A 10,258-nucleotide genomic window follows, 5' to 3' on the forward strand; every position below is an offset into this window, starting at 1 on the left:
CAGCTATTTCTGGAGAACTTTCTCCCTATCACTCAGAGAGAGGCCTATCGGAGGCAGTTTGAGCGACTCCAGCAGGGTTCTATGACTGTTACCCAGTATGAGACCAGATTCATCGACTTGGCTCGTTATGACCTTATCATACTTCCCACCGAGAGAGAGAGGGTGAGGAGGTTCATTGATGGACTTATTCAGCCGATTCATCTTCAGATGGCTAGGGAGACTGGGAGTGAGATATCTTTCCAGGAGGCGGCCAATGTGGCCCGGAGGGTTGAGATGGTTCTATCGTAGGGAGGTGGTCATGGGTCGGACAAGAGGCCCCGTCATTCAGGCCGATTCAGTGGTACCTCATTTGGAGGTAGGGATTCGTATGGTAGAGGCCATCCTCCTAGGCCTTTTCAGTCGGCACTTCAGGTTTCTCACGATGCTTCAGGTGGCCGTGGTCCTCAGATGCAGCATTTTGATCAGCAGTCCTGCAGTGCACCACCAGGTCCCATTAGTGCACCGCCGCTTCAGAGTTTTTGGGGTGGTCATTCAGGTCGTCAGGGTCAGCAGTCTCAGTAGCTGAGGGCTTGTTACACTTGTGGTGATGTGGGTCACATTGCTAGGTTTTGCCCTCGAGCATCGAGTAGCTCTCAGCATCAGGGTTCCCGTGCCATGGTTCAGGCACCGAGTGTTCCACAGCCCGCCCAGCCAGTTAGAGGTGGGGTAGAGGTGCTGGAGGTGGAGGTAGAGGTCCTAGAGGTGGAGCTAAGGCCGCTAGAGGTGGAGGCCAGCCAGCGGCAGGCCGTCCCAGAGATGTGGTTCAGGGTGGTGGTGCCCAGCCCCGATGTTATGCTCTTCCAGCTAGGCCCGAGGCTGAGGCTTCCGATGCAGTTATTACAGGTACTGTTCTGGTTTGTAGCATAGATGCTTCAATTTTATTTGATCCAGGGTCTATATACTCCTATGCGTCATCTTACTTTGCACCGTATCTGGTCATGCCTAGTGATTCTTTGAGTGTTCCTGTTTATATGTCTACACCGGTGGGTGATTCTATTGTGGTAGATCAAGTCCATCGTTCATGTATTGTTGTGATTGGAGGTCTTGAGACTCGTATAGATTTGCTTCTTCTGGACATGGTTGATTTCAATGTCATATTGGGGATGAACTGGTTATCACCTTACCATGCTATCTTAGACTGTTATGCCAAGACTGTAACCTTAGCCTTACCGGGTTTACCTCGTTTGGAGTGGAGAGGGACTCCTGGTCATTCTACCCGCAGTGTTATCTCATATGTGAAGGCTTGGCGTATGGTCGAGAAGGGGTGTTTGGCCTATTTGGCCTATGTTCGTGATTCTAGTGGTGAGGTTCCTTCTATTGAGTCTGTGCCCGTTGTTCGTGAGTTTCCTGAGGTATTCCTTTCAGACCTGTCGGGTATGCCACCCGACAGGGATATTGACTTTTGCATTGATTTTGCTCCGGGCACTCAGCCCATTTCTATCCCGCCATATCGTATGGCCCCGCCTGAGTTGAAAGAGTTGAAGGAGCAGTTGTAAGACTTGCTCGAGAAGGTTTCATTAGACCTAGTGTTTCGCCTTGGGGTGCGCCGGTGTTGTTTGTTAAGAAGAAGGATGGATCGATGAGGATGTGTATTGATTACCAACAATTGAATAAGGTTATAATCAAGAATAAGTATCCGTTGCCGAGGATTGATGATTTGTTCGATCAGCTTCAGGGTGCCAAGGTATTTTCAAAGTTTGACTTGAGTCTGGCTACCATCAGTTGAGGATTAGGGCATCCGATGTCCCTAAGATAGCTTTCTGCACTCGGTACGGGAATTATGAGTTCTTGGTGATGTCATTTGGGTAGACAAATGCCCCAGCAGCTTTTATGGATTTGATGAACCGAGTGTTCAGGCCTTACTTGGATTTGTTCGTGATAGTCTTCATTGATGATATTTTGATATATTCCCGCAGTTGGGAGGAGCACGAGCAGCATCATAGAGTGGTTCTTCAGACTTTGAGGGATAGTCAGTTGTACGCCAAGTTTTCGAAGTGTGAGTTCTGGTTGAGTTCAGTTGCATTCCTGGGTCATGTTTTGTCAGCAGAGGGTATTCAGGTTGATCCGAAGAAGATTGAGGCAGTCAAGAACTGGCCTAGACCAACATCAGCTACAGAGATTCGGAGTTTCTTGGGTTTGGCAGGCTACTATCGTCGGTTTGTAGAGGGGTTTTCATCTATCGCAGCCCCGATGACCAGGTTGACCCAGAAGGGTGCCACGTTCAGATGGTCGGATGAGAGTGAGGCGAGCTTTCAGAAGCTCAAGACAGCTTTGACCACCGCACCAGTGTTGGTTTTGCCCACAGGTTCAGGGTCATATACAGTTTATTGTGATGCATCTCGTATTGGACTTGGTGCGGTGTTGATGTAGGATGGCAAGGTCATTGCCTATGCTTCGCGGTAGTTTAAGATTCATGAGAAGAACTATTCGGTTCATGATTTGGAGTTAGCAGCCATTGTTCACGCGTTGAAGATTTTGGGGGCACTATCTGTATGGCGTGGCATGTGAGGTGTTCACGGATCACAAGAGTCTGCAGTATTTGTTCAAGAAAAAGGAGTTGAATTTGAGGCAGAGAAGGTGGTTGGAGTTGTTGAAAGACTATAATATCACCATCTTATATCATCCGGGAAAGGCCAATGTGGTGGCCGATGCTTTGAGCAGGAAGTCAGCCAGTATGGGCAGTCTTGCTTATATTCCCATCGGTGAGAGACCGCTTGCTTTGGACGTTCAGGCTTTGGCCAATCAGTTCGTGAGGTTGGATGTTTCTGAGCCCAGCCGTGTGTTAGCTTGCACAGTCGCTCGTTCTTCATTATTGGAGCGTATCCGAGATCGGCAATATGATGATCCCCATTTGTGTGTCCAGAGACACGGTGCAACACGGAGGTGCCAAACAGCTTACCTTAGGTGATGATGGAGTTTTGAGATTGTAGGGTCGAGTTTGTGTGCCGAATGTGGATGGTCTTCGAGAGTTGATTTTAGAGGAGGCCCATAGCTCCCGGTACTCTATTCATCCGGGTGCCGCTAAGATGTATCAGGATTTGCGACAGCATTATTGATGGAGGAGAATGAAGAAGGATATCGTTGCATATATGGCTCGGTGTTTGAATTGTCAGCAGGTTAAATACGAGCATCAGAGGCCTGGTGGTTTGTTCCAGAAGATTGAGATCCCTGAGTGGAAATGGAAGTGTATTACTACGGACTTCGTTACTGGACTCCCACGGACTCAGAAGAAGTTCGATGCAGTGTGGGTCATTGTTGATAGGCTGACCAAGTCAACGCATTTCATTCCTGTGGCAGTCTCATATTCTTCTGAGAGGTTAGCTAAGATCTATATCCGGGAGATTGTTCGCCTTCATGGTGTGCCCGTGTCTATCATTTCGGATCGAGGTACGCAGTTTACCTCACATTTTTGGAGAGTAGTTCAGCGAGAGTTGGGCACACGGGTTGAGTTGAGCACATTGTTTCATCCTCAAACGGACGGGCAGTCCGAGCGGACTATTCAGATTTTGGAGGATATGCTTCGAGCTTGTGTCATTGACTTTGGAGGCTCGTGGGATCAGTTTTTGCCTTTAGCAGAGTTTGCCTACAACAACAGCTACCAGTCGAGTATCCAGATGGCTCCTTATGAGGCTTTGTGTAGGCAGTGTCGGACGCCGGTTGGATGGTTTGTGCTGGGAGAGGCTCGGTTGTTGGGTACGAATCTGGTTCAGGATGCCTTGGACAAGGTCAGGATTATTCAGGATAGGCTTCGTACAGCTCAGTCCAGGCAAAAGAGCTATGCCGACCGCAAGGCTCGTGATTTGGCTTTCATGGTCGGTGAGCGGGTATTGCTTCGAGTGTCGCCTATGAAGGGCGTGATGAGATTTGGGAAGAAGGGCAAGCTTAGCCCTAGGTTCATTGGCCCGTTTGAGATTCTTGATCGAGCGGGAGAGATGGCTTATAGACTTGCGTTGCCGCCGAGCTTATCAGCCGTGCATCCAGTGTTTCATGTGTCCATGCTTTGGAAGTATCATGGCGATCCATCTCACGTGTTAGATTTCAGCACTGTCCAGTTGGACAAGGACTTGTCTTATGAGGAGGAGCCGGTAGCTATTCTAGACCGGCAGGTTCGTCAGTTGAGATCGAAGAGTTTTCCTTCTGTTCCTGTTCAGTGGAGAGGTCAGCCTGCTGAGGCATCAACCTGGGAGTCCGAGTCCGATATGCGGAGCCGTTATCCCCATCTTTTCCCCGACTCAGGTACTTCCTTCTTCAGTCCGTTCGAGGAAGAACGATTGTTTTAGAGGTGGAGGATGTGATGACCCAAAAGGTCATCACTTGTTTTTAAATTAAATTCTGCGTTTTGAGGCCTTAAAAACCTCTTTCAGCATCACCTCAATTTGCGTGCGCAGTCCGAGCGCGTAGCCGGAAAGTCTATATGTGAAAATCTGTGAAAAATGATAAAATTTGGCTTTAAAAATGAATTAAGTTGACTTCGGTCAACATTTTGGGTAAACGGACCCGGACCCGGACTCGTGATTTGACTGTCCCGGATCCGTAGGAAAATATGGGGCTTGGGCGTATGCCCGGAATCGAATTCCGAGGTCCCAAGCCCGAGAAATGAATTTTTAAAGAAAATTATTTTCTGAAATTATTTATGAGATTTGGAAATGAATTGTGATTTGAACTTGATGGTATCGGGCCCGTATTTTGGTTCCGGCGCCCGGTACAGGTCTTATATGTGATTTAAGATAAGTCTGTGAAATTTGGTAAGAAACGGACTTGAAACGACGTGAATCGGATCGTTTTTGAGAAAATTGGAAATTTGAAGTTCTTAAGAAAATCTCATGATTTTGATACAAAATTCATAGTTGTTGATGTTATTTTAGTGATTTGAATTCAGGATCAAGTCCGTATGATGTTTCTAGGTTGGTGTGCATGTTTGGTTTGGAGCCCCGAGGGCTCGGGTGAGTTTTGGATAGGCCACGGGGTGAAATTTTGGACTTAAGGAATTGTAGGCCTGCAGGCTTCGCATTTGCGAAGCCTGGCTCGCAAATGCGAGTTCCCAAATGCGAAGGCCTCGTCGCAAATGCGATCAAAGGCCCAGGCCAGCTACCTCGCAATTGCGAGGAAATCCATCGCAAGTGCGATGCCTCCCCTCTTAGCCAGTAGTCGCAAATGCAACGCAATCTTCGCAATTCCCATCTCGCAAATGCGAGATGTTCTTCGCAATTCCCAGCATAGCAGAGGTCGGGGTTCGCAATTGCGAACCCCTGTTCGCATTTCCCATATCTGCGACCTGCAACTTTTATACTTAGCCGAAAATCAACCATTTTTCACATCTTTTCATAACACAAACTCCCTAGGGCGATTTTCCAAGAACAACTCTTCTTCCAAATCGATTGTAAGTCAATTTTAACTCGTTTCCTTCAATCATTAACATCTTTTAACATGATTTCAACTCAAAATCGATGATTTCCATGGGGGAATTTGGGTGTTTTGGGTAGAACCTAGGTTTTTTAAAAATTGGGGATTTGGACCTCGATTTGAGGTCCGATTTCAAAACAAATTATATATTTGAGTTCGTGGGGGAATGGGTAATCTGGTTTTGGTTCGAACCTCGAGTTTTGACCATGCGGGCCCGGGGGTGATTTTTGACTTTTGGGGTAAAACTTTAAGAAACTCATTTTCATGCATTAGGATTGATTCATTTAGCGTTTATTGATGTAACTAAGTAACTTGTGACTAGATACGAGCGAATTGGTGGTGGAATCAAGGGGTAAAGCAATAGTTGAGACGTGAATTGTGTTCGTGGCATCGAGGTAAGTGTTTGGTCTAACCTTAGCTTGAGGGATTAGGAGTCGAGTCCTATTTGCTATGTGGTAATTCTTGAGTACGACGTATAGGCATGGTGACGAGTATCTATGTGTTGGTGTCTAGCATGCCCGTGAGTCTCTTAATGTGATTTTTTATGACTTCGTCGTATTATTCATATCTTGGTGATGATTTTTAATTGTTAGGCAAAGTTCGTGGAAGTAATTGTGATGTTTGATCAATGAGGAGCGTTGGCTCAAGTTGTATAACGAATTGTGAAAGTATGAGCGATAATTGAAACCTTTGGAGCATTGGCTCGAGTTGTGAAGTGAATTGTGAAACGAAGGTGAGAAAGAGAAAAGAATTGTTATGTTGACTCCCTTGCCGGGATGTTGTTATTGTTGTTTTGAGGTTGTCCCTTGTCGGACTTGTTGTTGAATTATTGTTCCCTTGCCGGGATTCTTATTGCAAATTCATTCATTTCCTTGCCTATTTGTTTGTGATTGTTGTTTGGGTGAGGAAGAGAGTTAAAGCACGAAGGGTGATGCCGTGCATTGTTTTGGTAAGAGAGTGTTAAAGCACGAAGGGTGATGCCGTGCCTGATTTTGTGAGGAAAGAGTGTAAAGCACGAAGGGTGATGCCGTGCTGCACGATGTACCATTCCGTGCCGATTATATTGATTATATGGTGACGACGAGAGTAAAAGCACGAAGGGTGATGCCGTGCACATTTTCATTACTTGATTGTTTTGGTGAGGAAGAGAGTAAAAGCACGAAGGGTGATGCCGTGCATTTATTGTTTTCTGGCTCTTTGTTGATATTCGAGATATATTGTTTCTTCCATTTACCTGCTATCTTTCTATACTGGATTGATATCTCCCCCACAGCATGCTTCCCCTCCCATACTTGACTTTTTTTATTTCTGTATTCCTTTTCCGTTGTATATAGTTGAATTGCACATGTTATTTGGTAGTCTGGTCCTAGCCTCTACACTACCTCGCCGAGGTTAGGCTAGGCACTTACCATCACATGGGGTCGGTTGTGCTGATACTACACTCTGCACTCTTTTGTGCAGATCCCAGTGCTGTTGACTTTGGACCGTAGATTGAGTGGTTACCTTCAGTCCACGCGGAGATCCAAGGTAGACCTGCAGGCGTCCGCAGGCCCTGGCGTTTCCTCTATCACTTATTTCCTGCTTCATCTCTTTGATTCTGAGACAGTATATCTTTTATTTTCAGACTTTGTATTTAGCACTCTTAGATCGTCTGTGACACTGTGACACCAGTTCTGGGTGGTTAAGGCTTAATCGGTTGTAATAGCTACATGTTCAGATATTTTATTGCTTTCTTCCGCTTATTCTAAATTTTCCGCTGTTTACACGTTATTTCTTTATAATTGTTAAAAGAAAATAATTGGATAATGAAGTAATTAGTTCAAAGAATTGGCTTGCCTAGCTCACATTAGTAGGCGCCATCACAACTCTCGAGGGTGGGAAATCCGGGTCGTGATAAAAAGGGAGTAAGGGCAGATTTTAAAAAAGTTTGATTTCAGAAGAAACAAGGTTTAGAACACAGAATTGCATTCAGAAAACAACAAAGTTTGCAAAGTACATAGTTTCAAACAGGTAAATTCAGAAGAGAGACTTAATTACACTAAGGGAGCATGTTGACATTTAAGACAACCGTTGTTTAATCACAGAAATAAATTAGGCAAAGCTGTCAGATCACCACATGACATATTAACGGACAGGGCACATGAGCAACAAATTAGAACAAATTAACTAATTACATGCTTGTAGTATCCTAAGAATGCAAGGTTCGAAACAGGTGCAGGATTAACAAACAATGTGCCCAGACAAATTTGAATATTAAGCTAACTTATAAGAGGATTCATATTTTTCAAAATAGCTAATCTCAAACTAACATTATTAACCATAAGAGAGCCATAGGAGCATAAAAAGTAGAATCATGCTAAAAATAAGGTTCAAGACATGCTGTTTAAGTAACACCGATTATGAAAAACATGGAAAATGAAACAACAAGGGATTAGGGCTTACCTGTTAAGCAAGAAAGCAAGTAGATATGCTACAACAGTTAAGTTTCAGAATCTCTTGGCCTTGGCTTTTAGCCGGCCAAGACCAGAAACAATGAGCACAGAATCAGAGTAAAAGAACTAAGTATTAGTGAGAGTATGAGAGTTCGAGTCTTGTCTAAAGGGGGAGAGGTGGAAGGGTTTAAATAGTATTCAATCAGGCAAACAAATAAGGGAAGAAATCAAACATACACAAATAAGGAAAGAAAATAAATCCAGAATCAATTTAAGTCAGAGTTCAGTCAATTAACGAGTAATCAGGCAAGTACTACTTAGAATAAGGTAAGTAACATATAGAATCAATTATCGATCAGCAAGTAAGGTAAAGAATTAAAGGAACAAGGTAGGGTGAACAAAATAAGGAAAATATCAGTACTATACGAGAAAGGAAAGAGTAAACGGAAGTCAGTGAAAGGTTTCAACCCTAATTTTCGGGTAAAACCATAAAATCAACAGAGATAAAAGGCAAGAGTCTCATGCTTCATAGGATGAACATAGAAGGGAACATGTTTACAGAATACACAATCGAAACAGATCTGGCCCCAAAATAAAAAAAGGTTTGAAATCCTAATTTTAGGTAAGCCATAAAATCGATAAAAACAAAGGTAAAGAATCAAGTATTTTAGTAAAATGAACATAGACAGGGGTTATTCATAGAACCGAACCAGATCTGGTTCGATTAAAGAAGATTTGAAACCCTAAATTGGGTAACTAAAAGATTTAACAAAAAATAAGCAGATTTATACGAAATAACAGAAAAATAAGGTGAAAACTAGTTTTGGGTTTGAATCGGAAAGATCTTAAAACCCTAACCTTAGAGTTAAGTAAGAATCCACAAGATATATGAAAATACTCGTACTTACAGAGGTTAGAGTGAACACAGACGGAAATAATCAACAGGTTAGAGATTTTGAACCAGATTTGGTTCGGATCTCTCCAAATTTGCTTGCCATTTTAGGCAAGCTATTATGTAACACCAAAGAACGGGTATCCAGTAAGGAAATAGGACCAAATAAGGTTAGGAATCACAGGTTGATTCCATTTCTGGGGTTAGAATCTGAGGGGAGATGGGAGTGAGTCGTTAGGGTTTCAGAAGAGAAAGGGGGGGGGGGGGAGATGAGAGAGTTTGAGGGCGGCGGAATGGGTGAAATGGGGTTAGGGTTAGACCGGGTAGGATATAATTAAAAGGGGTTGGGGTGCTGTGAGCCCTTGATCTGCAGAGATCAACGACTGTGATTTTGAAAAGCGAATTGGGTCGGGTTTTTAAATGGGTATGGGTCTGGATTAATGGGTATTTGGGTATTGGGTATTAGGGTATTGGGATGATGTATTAGGCTGGGGTAATGGGTAGTGTATAGGTCCGAAATTAATTAAGAAAAAAGGGGCTAAATTTTAAATACCTAATTAAATAATTTATAAAAAATAATTAATAAATAACAAAAGTATCACTCGTGCATGAAAATGATTTAAAATAATTATTTAAAATTATAAAAACATAAAAAGTCATTTTTTGTGTAAATAATATAATTATGCATATATATGGGCTATTATTGCAAAATATGCAATTTTAGCCTAAGGATGCAAAATAAGTATATATAAAAATATTTAAAGCTTAATATGGATATAAATGATCAAAAAAACTTAAATTATAAATCATATAAAATTATTTGTGATACAATTAATAATTATTTATATAAAAATACAGGAATAAATTGATTAAAAGCCTTTAAAATTATGGAAAAATACTTGGTGATGCCCATGCACTATTTTGAAGGTATATACGTGTATTTGATAGACATGAGGGAAAAACTGGGTATCAACAGAGATATCACAACCTAAGTAAAATTCAAGATGGAGTATTGATGTCTTACCCTGTTCAGCGCCTGTTACGCCTCATTGAAGAGACACGATGCGCCCACCTCGTTCATCTTTGCCTGGTCCTCCTTGGTCACCAGGCATCGGAGGTAGCTGGATATGCCCACGGGAGCATATAGAACCCGAGCATCCTCGGGGACAGTAAGAATAACCGCTCTCTTGCGACCAGGGTCCACACTTGTAGCGGGAAACTGATTAATCAATTTTGGGCTCGAACTCGGCCCGCCGGCTTCCGAAGATATGTCCTTCTTCGGGACTTCTAGGTCGCCCTACTCGGAAAAATCTTCCAAAGTGGACGAGTCCACACCATCGAAGGAAGAATGAGGAGGCTTGTCCGCGCTATGAACCCCTTCATTTGACTTCTCTTTTCCTGCTTGGGCCTCCTCAAGCATGGACTCGGTGTAGGAAGACGTCTTCATAATGTCTATTACACTATGCGTTTCCTTCGAAGAGGAGCCGGCTTC

This window comes from Nicotiana attenuata, unplaced genomic scaffold, assembly GCF_001879085.1.
Source record: "Nicotiana attenuata strain UT unplaced genomic scaffold, NIATTr2, whole genome shotgun sequence".
Classification (NCBI taxonomy): Eukaryota; Viridiplantae; Streptophyta; class Magnoliopsida; order Solanales; family Solanaceae; genus Nicotiana; species Nicotiana attenuata.